The 14,455-nt window shown below is 39.1% G+C and overlaps 1 pseudogene; it reads right to left on the bottom strand.

The window, feature by feature from the left end:
* Window positions 1-7,764: 7,764 nt before the first annotated feature.
* LOC118623054 lies at window positions 7,765-10,479 on the bottom strand (annotated as a pseudogene).
* Window positions 10,480-14,455: the final 3,976 nt, after the last annotated feature.

A 14,455-nucleotide genomic window follows, 5' to 3' on the forward strand; every position in this document is an offset into this window, starting at 1 on the left:
AGCTGGAAACAGTAATTCCTGGGAATTATCATTTCCTTTCCTAAACACCTAGGTCAAACAGGGACGATTGTGAAAATAATTAATTACAGCAAATAGGAGACATGATTTACCCCTTTCTTGTTTAAGTCTATCTGAGTTGGCCACTGAAAACATACTGACTTACTCTCATTCTTTTTGGTCAATTGCTTACAACTTGTACTCCAAGACTGGTGTCACCTAATTTACCTAGACAAGGCTGTGGAAATGCCAGCTATCATGTTCTATGAGGAAATTCTTATCTCTGATACCATCTTTGGGGGCTGTGTAGTTTATTTATGTAAAGGTCAGTGTCAGCCTTTGTGACTTCTCTTATCTCCATGCTTATAGAATAGAGCATTCTCTTCCTTTGCATGAGGGTGTGTTAGTGTGTTCTCACGTCGGGACATGAGAATTGGGTCTAGTGTGTTCTTTCCTCAATCTTCTAAATTAATTTAAAGTGTTGTCACCAGAGTCATGACAAAGAGCAACTCTTTCTCTCCTTTCTTACTAACAGAAGCTGGTGGTTAAGACCACTTCAAATAATAATGACAATTTCTAGGCAACTTGCAGCTGTTATACACATCCAGTTTAGATGTGTGAGAGTAACTGTGTTGTGAGAGGCTTCCAGAAAGGACCTTTAAAGGGATCTTAGAGGCTGACTCATTTTGCTTTCTCCTATTCTTCTTTCTGCTATCTGGGATGTGGGTAAGATGGTTGGAACTCTGGCATTCATTCTGGATCATGAGGTCACCTTAAGTATGGAAGCAACACGCCAAAAATTATACAGCAAAAAGATGGAAGAGTTTAGGTATATGTTAACCTCATGAACCTGCCACAGAAATCCTGGACTTTCTAACCATGGTTTTCTTTTATATGAGAAAAAATTTCTTGAATGTTTGAGCCTCTGTTATTTTGGAGTTACTGTTATTCTTGACATAAGCACTTTAAAAATAAAAAAATAAATATATTTTTAGAGGGTGAGCCAAGTGCAGTACACTATACTGGATTTGTTATAAATATTAAATTGTTTAATCACCATAATAGCCCTATGCAATAGCTAATATCATCACCGCTTTGTAATTACAGACAATATATTTCAGAAAGGTTTGAGTATTTATTCTGTTTATACAGCTAGTGAAAAAAAGAGCCGTAATTTAAACTCAAATTTATATAAATAGATTTAACATTCTATTATTTTCTCTTTTTACGTATGACTCTCTGCAGAAGTTTGTTCATATCTCTGCAAACTCTCTGCATTAATTCAAATCCTGCCTGACTTTTCTGACCTTCAGTCTTTTAACGTTAAACTTCAATGTCCCCATCTATAAAGCAGAAATGTTAATAATGCTCATTTCACAGGATTGCTGGGAGATCAAATATATTAATTTATTTAAAAGAACATCAAAATAGCTCATACATATACTATCGTCAGTAAATATTTTTATTGCATAAATTCATTATTTCTACATTGTAGTAGCATTAATAATTTGTATAACTGCCTTGATGTATTCTAAGGTCTCAGTGGCAGGAAATATACTTTTGTCATCTCTGTGTATTCTGTGGATTTTGTACAATGCTTTGCACTTGTTAAATGCTCTATAAATGTTAGTTTAATTTATTTGAAAACCAGTATTGTTTGACACATTTTGTTTGATGGTTTGTTTAAATGTTATTTATTTATTTGGTTATTTAAGTGTTTCTTGTGGTCATTTTCATGATCCAGATGAATAGCTATGACTGAAGATTATAGTTTACCTGAATAAAACAGAGGTCAATTATGAGTCAATTTAAAAACCCTGTGATCATTTGTTAATGCGACCTAGCCATAAAAGCATTCGCTTACAAATCATTTTAAGAAGCAAAAACTGTTTCATTGCTCATAGTGACTATTTTAAAATACTTAGACCAAATTCTATTTAATTTGTATCATTGACTTATAAGAGATAAAGAAACACTGTGTTATTTATGTTTAGCTATAAAATAAAATAAAAAATATTTGTCTTATCCATGTGAAACAGTTCTAAAATTGACAAACTCATCCATTAAAGTCAAAGCTTAATTGCTGATGCCAAAGTGCATCAAATTAGTTCTTTCTTCAAAACCTTTTCATAAATGTATCTGTCATAAAACATAAATAACTCAACAGTATTTGCATAAATATTTGTTTTTCTCTTAGACCTATTTCAATAGGACAATCTTGGATTGGATGTGAAATGCTCAAGAAATAAAAAATCCTTAAAAGTAAAATGTAGTTCAATGTCCCTTAGGATCTCACATTAAGGGTAGAATCCTCTAGAGTTATCTTCTGTTATTTGTTAAAATAACAAACTTTGGAGTAAGTGACATCTTTTAGCAAAGGAAATTTCAATGTTGAGAGCATGAACTTGAATTCAAACCAATTAAAACATAATTTATTTGGCAAGGAAAAAAGTATTTTGGTAAGTAAATAAACAAAATGGAACTTAATCTCATTCTTTACAACTAACAGAGGCTTTGGTTGTAGCTAGTTGATAATCTACAACAAATTTTTCCCTGATGATACATTTTGTATACAATTAATAGAGAAACTAGAGGATTCTCCACAGAGCTCTCCAGGAAGTGGTAAGCTCCAATACGAAGAGTTCACAAAATATTCTGCTAATTAAAGAGTCGGTTATGAAGGTTCTTTATTTTTTTTTAATTCCATACTGTTTTGAGGGCTTATCCTACTGTTTTCCTATCACAAAACTCCAATACCATGTAGAAATGCTCTGCAAAGCGGCTCTTGAATAGCGTCTTCAGTGAAGTCATAAGAGGAGCAAATGTATCAGAGTGCCTCTCCTGAGAATGTCATGGGCACTGAGGCAGCTTTGTCTTCCTGCTAACTCAGATAAAGCCAAGTTTGTTGCCTGAACAAAGTAGTGAGGGAGAGTTGAGAGACATGAATAAATAAAATTTACTTCAAAGAACAGAAAGTAGTGATTATTAAAGAATACCTGTCTTTCCCAGTCTATGATCTTCTGTTACTCAGGAGAACACTTCAGCTCTGATAGATATGGGGAGATTCCTGAATAGGTTTTGTTCAATCAATCAGTGACTTCACGTGTTATTGAGTTCAGCCAGTCCTGTGAGAGATGATTTAGGAAAGTCACAAACACACCAATACACCTTCTTACACATGCCCACACGCGCGTGCGCGCGCACACACACACACACACACACACACACATCTTTCTGTTGTTAAATTATTTGAACAAATTTTAGGTGTAATGTTTGATGTTTGGAATGCTCATACTTAAATAGGGGCTATGCAGAAAAATGCAACTTTTGGTTTGAGGGATCCTGTGGTAACTTTAAAAAAAATAGGCAATCAATGCTCTCTCTCTCTCTCTCTCTCTCTCTCTCTCTCTCTCTCTCTCCTCTACCTCCCCTCTCCCTCCCCCTTTATCTCCAGTGCACACTAAATAATTCCCACTTACTTCAACTGGTCTTCGATGATGGTGGAGGAAATAAAATAAAAAAAAAGGCAATCATATTTAATAGAACCAAAATTAAGATACAACTGGAATCCCATGAGATCATTGAATAGGCAGGACGTGCCATGCGTGCAGAGGTGCTGTGGACAGAGAAAACAGCAGTGGTTTGAATGGGAGGCCCAAATTAGAAAACAAATGGGCAGATACTTCTAGATAGAGACATTGATGTCTGCCAAGCTGTTCCCCACATGCACAATTATTAGAGCTCTCTACTGAGAGTAACAGCAGTACTGGTATCACAAACAGACTCAAGAAATGCATTATGGATCTTATTTAATAGTAGTTTATTTCTTGCTGCCTGGCTAGTTCGGTGTGGTGACAGGATGAAGCTCTGCCATCTTCCACATGTGGCTTCCATGTCTCAGATCCTTTCCGTTCCAGTTGCCAGAAGCATGGAGAAGTACTTGTAGGAAGTTTTTTATTAATTAGGCTTGAAATGCCACATATCACTCCCTCTCACATTCTATTGGCAAACACCCAGTCCCAAAAGGAGTTGGGAAATAGGGTTCAGATGAGGACCCAGAAAGAAAAGGATGGCATATGATTTGACAGCAGCATTCAAGCTCTGTCTTTAGGATATTGTTTTAATTATATAGAGTTGGATAAAGATTCTCCCACACAATGCTGAGTAATACAGAAAACAGATAATAATAGTTGCATTGAGTGTTCACAATCTGCTATGTACTGTTTTGTGAGCTATACATGCATAATTTAATTCAGTTCTCACAAACATTTGAGGTATGCAGTGCAATTATTTTCATATAAACACAGATGAAGAAATGAAGACCCAGAAAATTTAAAGATTTTCCAAGATTGCATACCTAGCAAATGGCGAAGCCAGAAACTCACCTGGACTTGGTCTGGAGCCTGCACCTATAAGCATAGAGGTAGATCAGTAGATAGGTGGTTATACACTTCTCTCTAGACATTTGCAATCTAATCAAAAATAAAAAATCAACAGGTCATATGGCCCTTTTATGGTTACACCCACTTCTCTTCCCTCCTCCCCATACCCTCCTTAGCCCTTGGCAATCACTAATCTTGTCTTCATTTTTATACTTGTATCATTTCAGAAATATTTTAAAGGGAATTATACAGAAAGTAACCTTTTTGGTTTAGCTTTTTTTTATTGAGCATAATTCTCTGCAGATTCATCCAGGTTGTCACATGTATCAACAGATCATTTGTTATCATTGTTGAGTAGAATTCTACGAATAGACATACCACAGTGGTCTAACCATTCATCAGCTGCAGGACATGGGGCTGATTCCAGTTTGACTATTACAAATAATGTTCCTGTGAACATCTGTATACAGGTTTTTGTGTAAACATAAGTTTTTATTTCTCCAGGTGGATGGAATTTTGGGAGCACCTAATTGTAACCTGGTAATGTATAAGTTTGGGGCACCCCACTAGGCCTTTACTGGTGGAGTTGGGGAGGTGTCAAAGTTAATTCTGTGTTGTTTACTTGGAGTAGAGCAGTTACTGTGTAAATGTTTTCTGTCTTCTTAAATTGTTTCTTTCCTGTCCAGCATCGTTGTGGTTTGGGAACTGAACTCTCTGTTCTCAGAGACTAAAGTATGTAAGCCATTTCTTTTTGTGAGGCACCTGAACTATAATAAAGTGACCCTAGAACTGCTACCAGTAATGACTCAGTGACTCAGTAGAAGCTGGAACAGGGTGAATCGTGCATCCTGTCACTGGGAATTCTAAGATTTACGGGTAATGTCAAAATGACAGTTTTTTGGCCAAAGTTCCATTGCTGAAGCTTTATAGAGGATGAGCTAGGACTAGTGGCTAAGGAATGGCAAGATTGAGCAACGTTCCCCTTCTTTTCTCCCTCAACTTCCCTTCGGAACTGCTCCACCCAAGTCCCAGCAGATGTTAATGTTTGTGGGTTGACCTTACGGATGCATCAGGGCAAACTTATGAGTTCATGAGTTCCTCTCTTCTCCCTTCCCTCCCCCTCTCTGGCAGCTTACAGTGCTGAGGAGAAGGAGAAATATCCTAATGACTGAGACAAAACAAGAAACAAGGCATGACTTTGCTACTTTTTGAGGGGGTTAATGCTGCTTCACACATTGTTCTTCACTAGACTAGTAGTCTTGGTATTACATAGTATTTATTTATTCTTTTTTTGTTATTTAAATGCAGTATTAGAATTTTAAATGCCACTTTAAATTACTAATCATCAAACTAATGCTGTATATCTCCCAATCCTACAAAACACTTGAGTCAAGTACCATAGGTTTAGTAATTATTTTTAAAATTCAGGATCTTGGTCATGAGGGCTTAAGATACAAAGCAACTGATATATGCCCAATTTGAAATTTATTAAATTCTATAACTACAAACACTCTACCATAGTCCTTTTTACCGCCAAGAGTTAGTTTTTATAGAAACCAGATCATTATTCTCGGAGTGTCCAAATCATGTAGGCTAACTGAAATAAGAGAAAGATTGTTTGTTGCTTCAGTTTGAATGTGATTCCTTCTCGAATTATCCTTTGAGCTTAGTTCTTGGACTCTGTCTGAAGAAAATAAAAGCAATACCACAAAATATGTATAAGCATGTGTATCAGAAAATTGTTTAGAATAGGGCTCACTGGGAAGAAATAATCAAAGTACCCGTTGGTAAAAAGAATTGTATTAGATTCATAAAATGTAATGTCTTGGATTTATTTAAAATAATATCTTAGAAATATAATTTTACTTAAAATACTTATTATCATTAAAAATGGGCATAAAGTCAATTTTTAAAAGTGTTTTAAAGTGACAAAAGGGTAACAAACAAAAACTATATAATGTGGTAAAATAATATATACATATAGGATAGAAAGTTTAATGAAAATATGCTTATATATTAAAAGTTCTCTTTATTGTCATGGAAAAACACTATGCCAATATTAGTGATTATCACTTCACGGTAAAACTACAGATGTTTTTCTTACATAGAGAGTGTGTGGTTATAAACATGTATTTCTTATGCCATAAGATAAAGTTATATTAAACTACCATAGATTTCAGACTGAAATGGCAGAATGAAGCTGGACCACAGGAGGTCTCTTCCTAGCAGGTGACAAAATGAATTAGAAATCGTAGCAAATAAATAAAAATATAACATTTACCAAACAATGAAACAAGAGAACCACATATCATCCAGTTTAAAACATGTTGTTGGAGACAAAACCACAGTTTCTCGCGCGGAGCTGAATGCAGTGGCTCCTGACTTCACCACCACGTTCCAGGAGTCACACTGGGCAGAAAAGTTACAACAGCAAAACCCTCAGCATTCGCAGTAAGACCGATACCCACCACTACCAGGATAGTGAGCAGTAAGCGGGCTGATGCTGGGAGGATGAAGAACTTATTCCAGAGAGAAGCAAAGACAGATTCTGCAGAGAAAAGGCCACACCAACAGAGCCAATAGAAATGGACCCCCACACCACTGAAGAGGCTAGAGATTATCCAGGACTGCCTGATAAACTCTGAAAAAATTCAAAGACCAAGTGAATTCCCTTTCTGAACTAAAATCCCTTAACAACAAAATAAAATGATACAGAACATTTAAGAAAACCCCCAAATAGAAAGCAGAACTGGTGACCTTCAACGAAGGATGCACATAGACCCAGCTGAGGTCCTACCCACCCACTATTCTCCCACAACACTCCGCAGGGCCTCTAGGCCCTAGGAAAGTAGGTGGGGCATTAATTACCTCAGCCTTCAAGGTGGTCAACCAGGACAGACAAACAGGTTTTAAACCCAGTAGAGTGCGTGTCAAGAATGTTTTATTATTATTATTATTTTTTAATCCCTACCTGAGGATATTTTTCTGTTTATCTTCAGATAGAGTGGGAGAGAGAGAAAGAGAAACATCAATGTGAAAGAGACACATCAACTGTCTGCCTCCCACACAACCCCGACCAGGGCCGGGGATGAACCGCAATCAAGGTACATGCCCTTGACCAGAATCAAACCTGAGATTCATTGGTCCGCAGGGCCGATGCTCTAACCACTGACAACCCGGCCTGGGCTATCTGCTAGAATATTTTAAATACTTAAAGGAAAAACTAGTTCTTTCTTTCTTTTTTCTTTTTACTGTGGAAACGTAAACATTTTATTTTTTTCACTAAAATTCCTCCCCAACACCTGCCGGGAATCCTTTTTGTGTATAGGTTTTCCACAGCGTATGAGGCAAAGGCAAAGACTGAGTTATTCTTGGAAGTTGGTATTCATCTTTGCTTTGAACTGTGGGAGAGGAGCTACGCCTTGCTTCTATTATGGCCATCCCGTCTAGAGTCATGGGGAGGATCCTCCCTGTCTGAGCTCTCTCTTCTTACCCTGACTTGCTCTTAATTCCCATCACTTACTGCTTCTGAATCACTCAGCTCCAAATCTGGGCAATGCCCATCATTTTCCTGATATGGAGCTTTCCCTGCAGAGCTGCTTCCTGGGGTTAACATTCTTGGTCAACTTTCCATAGCACTGGAGGCCCTCTGTGGTCCTCACCCACTTGCTGGTGGACTCCTTAAAGGACCTGCTGAAGTGTTCTGTGGTAGGTTTTCTAAAACAGCACTGACTGGCCAAGTAGAAGCTGAGCATGGAATCCTGGCCACATAACATCTCACTAGAGCTATTTTTTTGGGTGATATCCCCAGATCAGCTGCCCTCTAGGCCATTGAACTTGGCAAATTTGGAGTTAGGCTGACTTTACCCATTCCCAATTGGGGACTGTCCATATAGGGCAGCCTGAAAAGCCAGAGGTTTACCCAGTGACTGCCTATAACAGAACTCTGGAGATGGAGTTGTCCAAGCTGGACTGGGATCCTTGGATTCATTCCTAGAAAGGCCCAGACTGGTCACCAAATGGTTATTCTTGCTCTCTAGTAGAAACCTTGGGTGCAATTTCATTCTCATTTCTAATGATTCCTAAGGCACTTGCGAGCTCCTACATTGTGAACAGGGGAGCTGCTGTCAGGAGAGTGGGATCCAGGATCAGGCTCTGTGGAGCTGTTTCGGCAGTCTTCCAGGGCTGATATGGGCATTTTAACTTTAAGGTAATTCTTGGTGGTGGGTAAAACAATGAGTTTTCTAGTGCCCTTGTCAAAGGAAGTCCTTCAGCCATTTCCTGGCTAAGAAGCTGGACTTGCACACGGGAGATCTGCTCCTGTACTTTATTGTATGACAGCTTCAGCTTCTCTGGCCTGCTCATCATGTAGCACAGATTTCGAACCTGCTGTAGGTCTTGTTGGAGATGCATGCAAGTGTGAATACCTTCCACTTTGGGCTGCACTAGGCCTTTTCTTTCATCCTCCTTTGAGGAAATAATGGCTTATTGAAGTTACTTTGCCACTTCAGTTTCCAGTAGTCCTAGATGAAGTCCATGGTTAGCGTGGGAAGCCTCAGCTGTGTGGCCACATCTTCTACACTGACTCAGGTATAGAGCTCCTCCTCCAGCTCCTGAAGCTTCTGTGCCCACAGGCCAGTCTTTTCACTTCTGGCCTGGCTCTGCTCTGCAGCCCTGTGTAGGGGGCACCAGGCCTCCCCGAGTTTCTGCCTGGTTTGGCTGTACTTGAGGCAGAAAGACTTAAACTTCACTTCAAGCCCCTCATCAAGGATGGTCTTCATCTCTAGGCTGAGCTCAAAGGCAAAGGTGACGTGGAAGGCAGTGATGTGGCTTTTCACCGAACACTGATACGGGACATCTTTGTGATTGGTTCCATCCTTTCATGACCTCTGGAATGCTGACCTCTGGAATCCACAGGGCACAGCTGACATGAGCCCGTTTTGTCTCTGTCCTAGTGGTCTTCATGGCTCCACCTTCCTTTGGACAGAACAGGTATTGCAAATGAATGCCCAGGACACAGCCAGCTGCCTTCTGGGATCTTGATGACGCCATAGCAGGCCAAGGTTACTGACCATGGGTGTAACCTGATGACATAGTAGGGATTTGAAGGCAGAGCAGAGACTTCCAGGCAGGCAGCAAGAAGACTCCCCAGGGGACTGATGCACACAGATGTTATATTTATTACAGAACACCATATCATTCCCTTCTTCACTGTCTGGTGACTGATCACAGATCGCATCTTCATCGTACTCTATGCCTAGCCCTTCCTCTGTCTCAATGGCATGGTTTATAGTTTCACAACATTGGTGTTCTAGGACTTCTACTGACCTTTCCATAAGATTTTTATCCACTGGCTCACAACCAGTTTCTGTAAGGTCTTCAGTGAGTGCGTGAAGTCAGAAGATGTTCATGTTGTCCAGGTCATAGTGGCACACAGATGCCACCTGCTCCTTGATGTTGATATAGCCAGGCTCTGTGGTCTCTGGGATGGAGCACTGGGTGTACTTTCTGGGATGTATAAACAGGAAGTCCTTTCCCTTCTTGGCTACAATCCGAGGGAAGGCTGTGGAAGAGTGTCTGGTACCTGGACTCCCTTTCCCATTCTTTTTTTTTCTTTATTTTTTTTAATTAATCCACAGAGGAGGATTTTTTTCCATTGATTTTTTTTTAGATAGTGCAGAAGGGAAGGAGGGAGAGACAGAGAAAGAAACATCAATATGAGAGAGACACATCAATTGGTTACCTCCTGCACGACCCTAACCAGGGCCGGAATCAAACCTGCAACCCAGGCATGTGCCTGGAAATTGAGCCTGAGATCCCTCAGTCCATGGGCCAATGCTCCAATCACTAAGCCAAACCAGCCAGGGCCCTTTCCCTATTCTTCTTTCCATGTATCTGTAAAGAGGTAATAGCTGTCAGGATTAATGTGGTCAGAAGCTGAAAGTTTCATGGCACTGATGAGGTCCTTCTGTAATATCTCAGCAAATTTCTTGTGTTCATTTGGGGTTTTTGACTTGTTCCTATACATTGAGGCAGTAAGGGAATTGGAAGGACTCTCATCAGAACTGTCTCTGCTGCTGAAAGTTCTATGACATTTCATTTGGAACATCATGAGAAGGCCAGGCTGGGAAGTGGATTTAAGTCAGGGTATGCGAACTTTTTCAACCAGATACATTAACCTAGAGGATGGTCAACACTAAGGCCACTATCTCCTCTTCTCCACTGGCTCATCCTCCCTTTTACTGATCTCAGCGGGCACCCTCCTATATTCAGTCACAAATTCTGGAAAAACCTCTTAACTTTTTTCTTTCTCTCACCCTGGAATAGCCCATCAGTCATCAAAACCTGCCAAAGTAACATCTGAAATTATCTTCTGAATCAATATTCCTATCCTATTTTAGTCTTCATTTTCCTAATTGGAAACCTAATTATTTCCTGAAACCGAGACTGCAACAGCAGGAAACACTCTTTCCTTACTCACAACCCTTCTGATACCCAACGTGTGAGTTTTGCATACCAAGCATTCTGTAATTCTTTGCTGATGTCCTATACTTTAATTAAGTTCTCCAATCTGGAGTTAGCACTGACAGCACAGGTTAAGGGCTCAGTCCCACAAGACTTCTCCCCTGTAGATGACAATCACCTGTAGTGTGTCCCCAGGTAACCCTCACATCTGTCCAACTTGACTACAAATCAGGGGTTCCCACAGCTTCCTCCTCAGTTTTGAGTTTGCTATAAAATGCATAGAACACAGGAAAACACTTTACTTATATTTACTGATTTATTATAAAGGATTTTATAAGGGGCCATATGAAGAGGTACATAGGGCAATGTCTGAAAGGGTCCTGAGCACAGGAGCTTCTGTTCCTGTAAATTTGGGGTGTGCTACCCTCTCAGCATGTGAATATATTCACAAACCTAAAGCTCCCTGAACCCTATTGTTTAGGGTTTTAGTGGTGACTCCATAACTCATTGGCCTATGGTGATTAACTCAACCTTTAGCTCCTTCCCCTCTCCGTGGAGGTCAGGAGGTGGGGCAGAAAATTCCAACACTCTAATCACAGGGTTGATTCCTCTGGTAAACCCACATCCCATCCTGAAGCTATCTAGGAGTCTTCAGCCAACAGTCATTCTGTTAGCATACCAAAAGACATTCTTATCATTCTGGAGACTCTAAGCGGCTCAAAAGCTCTTGTGTCAAGAACCACTGACAATGACCAAATATTTTACTACAAAAGATGCTCATATCACTTAAGAAATTACAAGCGTTTTAGGATCTCTGAGCCAAGAACTGGAGACATAAGCCAAAAATATATTTAATAATATATCACAATATTACAATACTTTATCCAAGAAATAGATTTGGATAGAATTAGTCATATCAACAAGAAATAAGATGAACAGAATTGTCATAGCAATTGTGAAAATATACTACACTAAAAATATATCATAAAACAAGTTTTAGAAAGAAACATGCTCTAAGGAACAGATAAAACTTCCTTATACATTCATCCCACAATAGAAGAATTTAACAATAATACCAGTTGAGTAACACAGAAGTTATTGGTGAATTGAGGATGCAAGTGACATTATTACAAAAATAATATATAAAAAATAACAAAGAACAGAATAGATTACTGAATATAAAATTGCTGTTTCAAAAAGATTTAAAATAATCATAGAAAAAGCTTAAAGAAAACCAAAAAATGAAGGAGCAATGATAAATTTAGAAGTCAAAGAATATCAGTGTCCATGAAATAGGAAACTCAGTAAATGAAATAGAAACATATTTAAAGAAATAGTGGAATAACTCTATTTTTGTTTTAAATTAAGAAAAAATGAAATCTTTTTTTATTATTCTCACCCGAGCACATTTTTCCCCCCATTATTTTGTTCAGATAGAGTGGGAAGGAGAGAGAGGGAGAGAGAGAGAAATATCATCGTGAAAGAGACACATTGAGTGGCTGCCACCCACACAACCCAACCAGGGCCAGGGACAAACTGCAACCGGGGTACGTGCCCTTAGTGGGAACCGAATCTGGGTCTCTCCGGACCACAGGCCAACGCTCTAACCCCTGAGCCAAACCGGCCAGGGCTATACTTTTGAAAAAAGGTAGTGTAGTTTAGAAAATACACATCCTTAGAAAATGAACACATGGGACTACATCAAACTCAAAAGCTTCTGCACAGTGAAAGATACAATCATCAAAACAGAAAGGCTACCCACTGTATGGGAGAGCATAATTGCCAATGATATATCAGATAAGGGGTTAATTTCCAATACATATAGAGTGCTCATACAACTCCACAGAAGGAAGACAAAGAATCCAATTAAAAAATGGGCAGAGGAACTAAATAGACACCTTTCCAAATAGGACATACAAATGGCTAAGAGACATATGAAGAAATGCTCATCATCACTAATCATCAGAGAGATGCAAATCAAAACAACAATGAGGTATCACCTCACACCTGTCAGAATGGCTGCCATCAACAAATCATCAAACAACAAGTGTTGGCGAGGGTGTGGAGAAAAGGGGACTCTAATACACTGCTGGTGGGAATGCAGACTGGTGCAGCCACTATGGAAAACAATATGGTGTCACCTCAAAAAATTAAAAATTGATCTTCCATTTGACCCCGTGATCCCACTTCTAGGAATATACCCTAAGAAGCATAAAACACCAATAAGAAAGAATATATGTACCCCCATCTTTGTAGCAGCACTATTTACAATCGCTAAGATCTGAAAACAGCCCAAGTGCCCATCAGTAGACGAATGGATCAAAAAGCTGTGGTACATTACACAATGGAGTACTACGCAGCGGTAAGAAACAAAGATCTCTTATCCTTTGAGACTACATGGAGGGACCTGGAAAGTATCATCCTAAGTGAAACAAGCCAAACAGAGAAAGACAAATTTCATATGATCTCACTTATTTGTGGAATATAATGAACATAACAGTTTGAGGAATGGGGTAGTCCCAGAGACGCGGAAGCGGGGTACAGACTGACAATCCCCTAAGGAGTGGGGAGGTGGGGGAGGGATGAACCACAGAACTTACACGCATGTATGCATGAACAGTGGACATGGACAACAATCTGGGGAAGGGGCAGGGAGGGAAGAGGGAGGGGGAATCAGTGGGGGGGAAAAGGAGAATCATCTGTAACAAAAATTAATCACTAAAAAAAAAGAAAAGAAAATACACATCCTTATCATCATCCTCATCAAGCAAACGGCACCAAAAAATATGTTGAACTTTAAGAGTAAAGAATTAAATTTTCAGCCCGGCCGGTGTGGCTCAATGGGTTGAGCATAAGTGGTAATAAAAAACCCTGTAATTAATCTTGTTCATTTTGTCTTTCTCTAATATCTCATATCTAATTCATTAGCAAATTCTGTGAATTCTACTCACAAATACATATGGAAGCCAACTATTTCTCACCATCTCAACTACAAATGTCTGGGTCGGTCTCTATCACATCTAGGCTGTGGGTGTAAGCTTCCTGACTCATTTCCACACTTTTACACTTGCATCTCTTAAAGTGTAGTCTCAATGAAGGATGAGCATTATACAGATGTCAGTTAATTTCTTTCCATTGCACTAAATGGTTTCCTAGCTCACTCAGAGTAAAATTCAGGGTCATTACTATGGCCATAATACCCTACATGGCTTTCCTGACATCTTGCCTTTTCTCTGACCTGCTTACTTTTTTCCAGCTATACTGGCTTTCTGGCTGATTCGTTGACATGTCAAGAATGTTATTATATCCTGAGGCCTTTGCACTATTCCATCTGCCTGGAATGATCTCCCTGCAGGTATCTGCATGGAATTCCATGACCAACTTGATTCAGATCACTGCTCAAATATCACTTCATCAGAAAGGACTTTCTTGATCACTCAAAATATAAACTCACCTACCTTTCACTCTCTATCTTTACCCTAACTTAATTTTTCATTAAAAATACCATAACCAGCTATAACTTATATATATAATGTATGATACATAAAATTTACTATGTAATACTACATATGATATATCTATCTATATAAGTGCATATCAATAACATATAA

This window comes from Molossus molossus, unplaced genomic scaffold, assembly GCF_014108415.1.
Source record: "Molossus molossus isolate mMolMol1 unplaced genomic scaffold, mMolMol1.p scaffold_m16_p_9, whole genome shotgun sequence".
NCBI lineage: Eukaryota > Metazoa > Chordata > Mammalia > Chiroptera > Molossidae > Molossus > Molossus molossus.